Source organism: Hylobates moloch, unplaced genomic scaffold (assembly GCF_009828535.3).
Source record: "Hylobates moloch isolate HMO894 unplaced genomic scaffold, HMol_V3 SCAFFOLD_7, whole genome shotgun sequence".
NCBI lineage: Eukaryota > Metazoa > Chordata > Mammalia > Primates > Hylobatidae > Hylobates > Hylobates moloch.
The window spans coordinates 22,124,794-22,134,364 of NW_026652282.1; positions in this window are offsets into that span (position 1 = coordinate 22,124,794).

Consider the following 9,571-nt stretch of genomic DNA (forward strand, 5'->3'; position numbering starts at 1 on the left):
TTGGCCATGTAGCCTGCTTTGACCAATACAATGTTATGTGGGAGTTCCAGAGCCTTAATCCTCTTTGACCAATGCCTTGGGACCACCATTCCATAAAGAAGTCTTAGATGAAGGGCCACATGGAGGGAAAGAGAAGTTCAGCTATATGCCATCTGTCCCAGCTGAACTCAGTCACCAGCTGACCTGCTGCTTAAGCATAGCTGCATGAATCAGTCCCAGATAGATCAGCAAAAACCAAAAACCAAAAAACAAAAACGAAAAAACCCAAAAAACAAAAAACATCACCCAGTCTACCTGCAGAATTGTGTCTAATAACACATTGTTGATGGTTTAAGCCACTGAGTTTTGAGGTAATTGGTTTACAGCAATAAACTGAATGTGCAATTCTAGAGGATTTTCATTTCATATGTACACATTTTCATCAAGTGTGTGTGACAGAAAAGAAATCTAAGGCTTTTACAAAGTTCCTGTTATCTCTAATTGCCAATAAAAATGCATCTATTCTCCCGACTTTTAAAATTGCGTTTACTTTAGATTTTCTCTTTGGCTGTATTTTGGAGGAAGATCACAAGGACGCTATTTTGGAAGTGAGCCCATGTTTATGGAGAGCTCCTTGGATTAACTGTGAACTTGTTACACAAACTACCCGCTTGTTGTGATTTTCATGTGTTGAGCTCTTACTAAGTGTCAGACGGTGTTCTGATCCAAAATTCTGAACCCATCATTCCTGAGGTTCTGAAATTGCCCTACAACTTGGAGTTAGAATCAAGAGGCCTTCACAATCCAGTGAAACATTTTGTGGAGTTGGTATAGATTGTGTAAAACATAGGAAACCAACATACCTTTCTAAGTCTCAGTTTCCACCACTGTAGAGCAAGGTGCATGAATCATATGAACTCTAAATACCTTTCCTACTTAAAACATCCATGAGCCTCCTTCCCATTACATTTCTCCAAGAATTTTGAAAATGTTGCATAATGCTACATGAACCTTGTAACTTAAAAAATGCCTCATTTGTTATCGCTATTATCTATTGCTTTCAATGTTTAAATCCTGCTTTAGTCATATTTTTCTATGCTTTTGGTCAAATGAACTCAAATAGTGATATGTATTCACTGGTAAATTCATCATTTTACCAATAAAGCCTGTAGAAGGCCAGGCGTGGTGGCTCATGCTTGTAATCCCAGTACTTTGGGGGGCTGAGGCGGGTGGATCACGAGGTCAGGAGATTGAGAACATCCTGGCTAACATGGTGAAACCCTGTCTCTACTAAAAATAAATAAAAAAAAAAATTAGCCGGGCGTGGTGGTGGGCACCTGTAATCCCAGCTGCTTGGGAAGCTGAGGCAGGAGAATGGCGTGAACCCAGGAGGCAGAGGTTGCAGTGAGCCGTGGTTGCACAACTGCACTCCAGCCTGGGTGACAGAGCGAGAGTCTGTCTCAAAAAAGCAAAAACAACAACAACAACAAGAAAAAATCAAAAAACCTGTACAACATGTACTTTACTCTTTAACATGATTAAACTAGAGGACATCCTGGATTGAGCAGGGTGTAGAACAATCAACCACAAAATCTTAGTGGCTTTAAACCAATGCTATGGACTTCTTCTGTGGATCATTTGGGTGACTCTTCTGGTATGGACCAGCATGGCCAGGACTATATGGTCTAGTATGGCCTCATTCAGCATGTCTGGTGGTTGGCTTAATGTCATCTGGGGTAACAGGGATGACTTAGGCATATGTCATCATCCAGCAGGCTAGCCTAGGCTTGCTCACATGTGGTGTTTTCAGGGTTCTCAAGAGCAGCAAAAAGAGCAAAATCCAATGTACAAATACTTTTCAAGCTTTGGCTTACATTACATTTGCTAATATCCCATTGGCCAAAGCAAGTCACATGGCCAAACTCAGATTTCAATGGATAGAGGAATAGGTTCCAGTTCTTGATGGGAGGAGTTACAGAGTCATATTGGAAAGGAGTATGGATACACAAATTTAAATAATATGTGGCCATTTTTGCCACGGTATCTGAGATTATTTACTTGGCCCTTGACCAGTGCTATATCATCTCTCACCAAGCAGTATGTGTACCTTAATTTCCCGAATAGAATACCCTTGGAAAGCCATTTTCTTCCCTTATGTAAGATTGATAATAACCTCTGTGTTACTTCAAACATATTATAAGTTAATGTTAGAAAAATTACAAAGTGAAGACAAGCAGGAAGAAGAGAGTAAAAACAATGTTTAATCTATAACCCAGAGATAACTATTATCTTTTTACTTGTGTAAGGAGCTAACATTATCAAGATTAAGAAATATGTTCTTATTATATATCCCAATATTGTGGTTACATAAAATACTACATACATAATAAAATGTACTCACAAGCCCTTATGGATCTATCATTTTAAAGCACTTTTCACTATTTTTCTCTAGAACTTGGCCAGAGTGAGTCTTTTAGTGTGTTAGTTGGGGTGCAGGTTAAACAGAAGATAACCCCAAAATACAGTGGCTTAAGTAAGACATATAAGATAGATAGATAAGGTCCTTATTTCTGTCTCAGATAAAAGTCTGAAGGTAGATAAGTTGTTTAGGTTGGGCAAATGTTTCTATTCCACCAGGCCATTCAGTGACCCAGGCTAGTGGGTCAACTTTGCCATCTTCAGTATGTGGTTTCCAGATCTTGGTCCAAGGTGACAGTTGTAGTTGTGGATCTAGATCCTGGAAATATATTCATCTCTGAGATGATGATTTGAAAGTTGCATGTAAGACTTTCACAGCCCGTCAGTCCAAAGTTAGTCAAACAGCTACACCTAGCTGTAAGGGTAGTCATGTATCAGATGAAATTTGGGGAGGCTATTACCAAAAGAAAGAAAGAAAGAAAAATCAGATACTGGGCATCAATTCGCTATTTCTGTTACAGTAACTAAATTATATATATCTGGATGACTTTTCCTCCTTATGCATGTAGCCCTATGTGGGTGAATAGCTTGTGCTTTGTTCTGCCCTGTGTCCATTCCTCTGATTGGGGTAATAGCGCTTTAATTTTCCTTTGGAAAATTCTTAAGCCATGAAATTTTGGGTGGGGCCAATAAACCATATACTACCCCTACTTCTCATTACAGGGATGTGTATATGACTTTGCCCTGACCAGGGGAACTCACACCTGGGTGGTTTTTTGTTTGTTTGTTTGTTAGTTTGTTTGTTTTGGCAATATTCAGAATGTGAAGTTTTCTTTTTCTTCTACTGGGTCAGTTGAGTTGTTAGGGTGAAAGACAGGAAAGAACCTACTGAGAAAAATAGAGCTGAAGAATGCAGAGATAGAGAAGGAATCCTAAAGATGGTGTTTGAGCTCCTGGTTCAAACCACTCCTGAAGCTAGACTCTCCCTTGCCTTTTAATTACATAATTAGAAAAAAATCTCATTTATTTTTGTTTTAGCTACCTTGCATTAGATTTTTGTCAACTGCAACTGAAAGATGGCTGGTGAATCCACTCCTTATCATCTTTATTAAACTTAATTTCCTTTAGGTCTCATTGCTTTTCCAGATAGGAGTATTTGAATTCAAATTCTGTCATCTAAGGTCAAGACTGCTTCCCAGTGTGGTTTCACTGACGAATTATTTCCTAGTTTTTTCCCATCTGCATGTCATCGGTGGAATGATATTGCAGGCTTTGGTACTGGGTCTTAATTTCTCTCCTCCTCCCAGCCCTTCCATTTCTCTTTAAACTTTCCTCTACCTAATACATAAATATAGAAAGGAAGATAGGAGTTGGGTAGTGGGGAGGGGAGAGTCATGGTGGCAGGGGAAGAAGTTGCCTATAAATTAAAGAAAAAACTATTTTGAGTCATTAACTTACCTTTGTTCCAACTCTCAGTTCCAGTGATTGAATGGAAGAATTGGTCCAAAGAATCAGGGCAAATTGAAAATTGTTGGTGACGCTGCTGGTATTGTGAGGGGCGTGAATAGGATGTTTAGAGGGAGGCCCGTGGCATCCAGCAGAGACCAAGTGATTTGAGTGTCATTAAATTCATTATGTGGCTTTTTCTGTTGCTTTTACTTTTATTCCATTAACAATTTGAGGGTTAAGGCCAGCCATTTCCCTACACCTAGACTTCTTTTTGTAATGTACCTACCAGCACCATGGCATGCTGCAATGCTGTTGATTCATTACTGAGATATCAAAACAAATCACTGCAAAATGTGCTGTGCCTTCCATTCTGGTAACTGATGTTGAAGGCTTTGGTTCAAGGCTATTTTTAGAAATACAAAACCTTATAACTAATTAAGGGAATCCCAGGTTAGATCATTTCTTTTCCTTTCTTCTAAAGCTTATGGGAATTTAATCTCTAATAAATGCTCATATAAAATTAATGTTCTCTTGGATGGGAAGGTCAATTAGATACCTGGTATTGACTTCAGTCTTCTAATAGGAAATCTCATAAATTAATCTAAAATCGTGATTGTTTCCTAAAAAGTTGTGGGGAGGATAGTGGTGAAGTTCACAGATCATAAAATGACCCTGTTCATGTTTTGCACTACATGTCCATTATGAACTGTGACCACTTCTGGCCACATGACCTACTACTGGCTGCCTCCAACAATACCTTTCAGTAGGGTAGTGGGTAAGAAGGGTGGGCAGAATGGGGTAGCACAGATAATGAACGTCTCCTTTAGACTGGCTAACGCACTTGGACTCTATTATTTGATGTGCACCAATAGAGTTCCCTGTGGCAATATTTCCAATAGACTTGAAACTTCTTTTTTTTTTTTTTTTTTTTTTTGAGATGGAGTCTTGCTCTGTCACCCAGGCTGGAGTGCAATGGTGTGATCTTGGCTCACTGCAACCTCCACCTCCCAGGTTCAAGTTATTCTCCTGCCTCAGCCTCCCGAGTAGCTGAGATTACAGGTGCCTGCCACCACACCCAGCTCATTTTTTTGTGTTTTTAGTAGAGACAGGTTTTCACCAGGTTGGCCAGGCTGGTCTCGAATTCCTGACCTCAGGTGATCCACCTGCCTTGGCTTCCCAAAGTGCTGTGATTACAGGTGTGAACCACTGCGCCTGGCCAAAACTTCATCTTTATGAATTATTTTGACCAGTATGGGTGAATTTCAGCACTATATGAACATATTATAGTCTTATTTTAAAAAGACTTTGCTCGCCATCCACATAACAGATCTTTTAGCTGACTTTTTGTTATTTTCCCTTGTTATTGTGTCTCCACAGGAACCATATTGGAGAAAATCAGCAGATCAGCAGAATGCTGCTGGTGTGCTGGAGCTTTTGTTTGTGCCTGTGTGCCAGTGTAAACATGAGCAGCATTTCATTCACCAGCCCAGTGCTCATTATTTGAAGCCATTTCCCCAGCATGGTATTCCACAATACTAAGGAAAGTTGAGTCCACTATTACCTGAATGAAACTGAGAATAAAAGAACCCATTCTTAGTGGAGAGAAAATTTGTCCATGCTCACACCAAAGGAAATCACCACAAATAGGCCATACTTTTTTTTTATTGCCGTTAAACCCAAGCAGACCTATTCATTGACATATAATATGTATTCAGTCTCTGAATTTTTTTTCTGCACTTATCTTGATTAATTTTTGTGGATTTCCTTTTAATATTTTTTATTTCTATGAGGATTTTTTGAGTTCAAAAATTTCAGTAGCATTTTGCAAGCCCTTAAATGAAGCACGAGCATTCCTTTTTCATTTTATTTGCAAATCTTATTCCGAGTGGTCCTAAAGAAATACAACAGGAGGGGAATGATTAATATGATGGAAAAACACAACTCTCCCCTCCCATTTGGAGATGATATTCTTTTTCTAAAATGTCCATTGATTTTGGTTGGAAAATGAGTTTTGTAGGTCAACCTACATGTGATTGGTTTATTGTTTCCTCTCAGCCAATTAGAATCACAGCAGGTAAAAAATCCCTTTAGTTATCCAATCAAAACCTTCAATATTTCATACTATTGTAACCCTTTTAAAAGAGAATAATATGTGGATTAAATCTGCTTATGGTTGGGGCCTGAGTGCTCAGAGCAAAGTTAGATCTGTGTTAGCACTAATAGTCCCAAGAGAAGTTAACTACATTCTTTTCAGGAAAATAATAGCTATTATCATTGTAATTATGATGTTCTCTTTCAGGGATTACTTCCGAGATTGACATTCTTACCATGTATGCAGTTCAAAAACTTTTATTGTGAATATATTATGCTCCAGCACTGTAATGGGCTGTATAAATATTTATAAAACTTCCTATTCTCCTAACAGTCTTGCAAGGTAGATATTGTTGTCTACATTTTACAGAAGAAAAAACTCGAAAATTAAAGAGATTTAAGTAACTCAGCATCACAAGCTGGGCCCAAAACCAGAATTTGGGTCCCTGTGTATAAAATGTTAAAGCTCATGTTTTTTTTCAGCACCAAATTACCTCTGTAAACATATGCAAAATATGCATTATTCCTAAGGAGAAGCTCTTTGTTTTGGCAGTGGTTCTAATATCCATTTTAGTGGCACTTTAGTGGAAAACATTCTGTGGGAGTCAGAGAACGTAAGAGAAACATAAGCTGCTCCGCTATTGGTATTCTGCTGAGTTTCTCTGTTGATTTCACTCCCATTTTAGAATATTGCATTTAATTACCTGTCAAACATATATCTTAACTTTCTGGAGGCAGGAGGGTCAGCCTAATTAGTGTTGTTATTTTTCCATTTAGTTTTCTGAATATACCTAATGCATTTTAAATCTGTCCTCGACAATAACAATTCAAATAGAGAGCTTCTTAAGAATAAATCTTTTAACCCTGAGAATCTTGAAGTAAATTAATTTAATTTTCTAACCAAATTAGAGAATCACTAAGAACTTCCAAAGTTGGGTGTTAAACTCTCTTTATTTATCTTTCAGGGCAAACAAATATAATTTTCAAAACTCTTACACCGTTTTCTGTGCTTCCTTAGTGGAGTCTGGGGATGTATTTTTTTTTTTCCTGGAAATTGAATAAGTTCATGATCCTTGTAACTTTCTTTTTCAACATTGAAATTGATATTCTATAAGCCTCTTCCTACTTATTCTGTCCTTACCTACCTACATCATGCTCTCAAAAAAGGGGAGATTCTGGCTTACATTTTTGAGAGTCATTAGTGAAAGAGAGAGAGACCCTCAGCTTAGTTGGCTAGAATGAAACAATGATGAGGCCAAGGCAATACAATTATGTTAGGAACCATTTAACATTTTTGGCTCAGTTAGCAGAAATTGTTTCTAGCATTCAGACTTCTAATGAACATGACTTTTACCATGGTATCTAGAGTCCACCAAGGAAAAAGATCTCATTAGATAATAGCTGTCTGTACTTGGCACAGTATGTAGTTTATAAGATACTAGCTTGTCTACAACTTATTTGATGACTTTGCTATTTCACATGTTTTTTAAACGTGGGTTTTTACTTCATCTCTAGAAAATTATGTACTTCTTATCTGTTGAATATGTCAAACACCCTCTTCAAATACTCCCAAACCAAATGTTGGTTACTTCAGTGAATTTTTTGAATAAATACTGGGAATTGGTCCAGACACGTGGTCCTATTTACTATCCTATTAATTATTGCCCTAGAATCTAATGTGTTTACTGGAATATGAATATAATCTCAAGGATTAGACATCATGTTGGACTTTCTAATGCAAAAGTTTTGCTGATGGTTTAGCTCCTTATCTATGGTTGGGATAAGTTCAGTTTCACTCTTGAAGTTTATAGCATCAACATAATATTGAATAGTACTTTACAGGTTTCCTAGGTGTGCTCACAGTTACTGTCTTATCTGACTCAAAACAAACTCGTGAGGTAGATGAGTTAGATATTTTTGAATCTCTTTTACACATGAGGAAACAAATGATGTGGGGAGAGACTCATCTTCTGACAGTTAATACAGTGTTTTTTCACTTGTCAATCCAGTTTGATAATTCCTTCTTGTAAGTTATGTTCACAGTTGTCATACTGGGGGATATTGTTTTCATATTTAAAGATGTAATAAAATAAATTTGTTTCATTGTGTTTTATTATAGCCATTCATCTGATGTCGGGTTCATAGAGGGATGAGGATTTTTTTTTTACCTGAACACTTAAAAGATCAATATTTACAGGAACATTACATTGTAGATATTATTTTCCAGGTTCAAAGTTCTCGTGAAGTTCTTTTGGTAGACATTGGCCTCTTAAGTATTTGATGTATAAATTACTTATTGCTCTATAAGCTACTGTAATAGCAGCAAGCAGGCTAAGAAGGACTTGGGATTTTATCTGTGATGTAGACTTGATGAAACTAGTTTAATGTAATGTCTTAAAATCTGTTCAGATAGTAAAAATTGGTCCAGAAGAGCCACTCAGAAATCATAATGAGTCATTAGTAAAAATGTTCAGTAGATGGGAAGCTGCTTACATAAGCTAATTTGCACTGACCAAAAAGGAACACAGTCAGTCCTCTGTACCTGCGGGTTCTGCATTTGTGGATTCAACGGATCATGGATAGAAAATATTAAAAAAAAATTGATTGGCTGGGCATGGTGGCTTATGCCTTTAATCTAGCACTTTGGGAGGCCAATGTGGGTGGATCATGAGGTCAGGGTATCAAGACCATCCTGGCCAACATGGTGAAACCTTGCCTCTACTAAAATACACACAAAAAATTAGCCAGGTGTGGTGGCATGTGCCTGTAGTCCCATCTACTTGGGAGGCTGAGGCAGGGGAATTGCTTGAACCCAGGAGGCGGAGGTTGCAGTGAGCTGAGATCATGTCACTGCACTCCAGCCTGGCAACAGAGCAAGACTCTGTCTCAAAAAAAAAAAAAAAAAAAAAAAAAAGATTAGCTGCACCTGTACTGAAGATGTACAGAATTATTTGGTTATTATTCCCTAAACAATGCAGTATATCAAGTATTTATATAGGATGTTCATTGTACTCGGTATTATAAGTAATCTAGAGATGATTTAACATATACGGGAAGATGGGGATAGGTTATGTGCAAATACTACACCATTTTATTATGTATAAGGGACTTGAGAATCCTTGGATTTTGATATCCACAGTGGGTCCTGGAACCAATCCCCTGTGGATACTACTGGACAACTGTGTATGGCCAAAGGCGTTAATTGTTAATCCCAGCACTTTGGGAGGCCGAGGCGGGCAGATCACGAGGTCAGGAGATCGAGACCATGGTGAAACCCCGTCTCTACTAAAAATACAAAAAATTAGCCGGGCGTGGTGGCGGGCGCCTGTAATCCCAGCTACTTGGAGAGGCTGAGGCAGGAGAATGGCGTGAACCCAGGAGGCGGAGCTTGCAGTGAGCCGAGATTGCGCCACTGCACTCCAGCCTGGGTGACAGAGCGAGACTCCGTCTCAAAAAAAAAAAAAAAATCAGTAATTTCAGCACCTACTATGTGCATAACACTGGGGTGGATATAAAGAAGCATGGCTTTGTAACAAAAAGGAATGCACGATCTAGTCATATATACTGCTATGCCCTGAATATGTCCCCCAAAGTTCATGTGTTCAAAACTTAATCCCCAATGCAACAGTGTTCA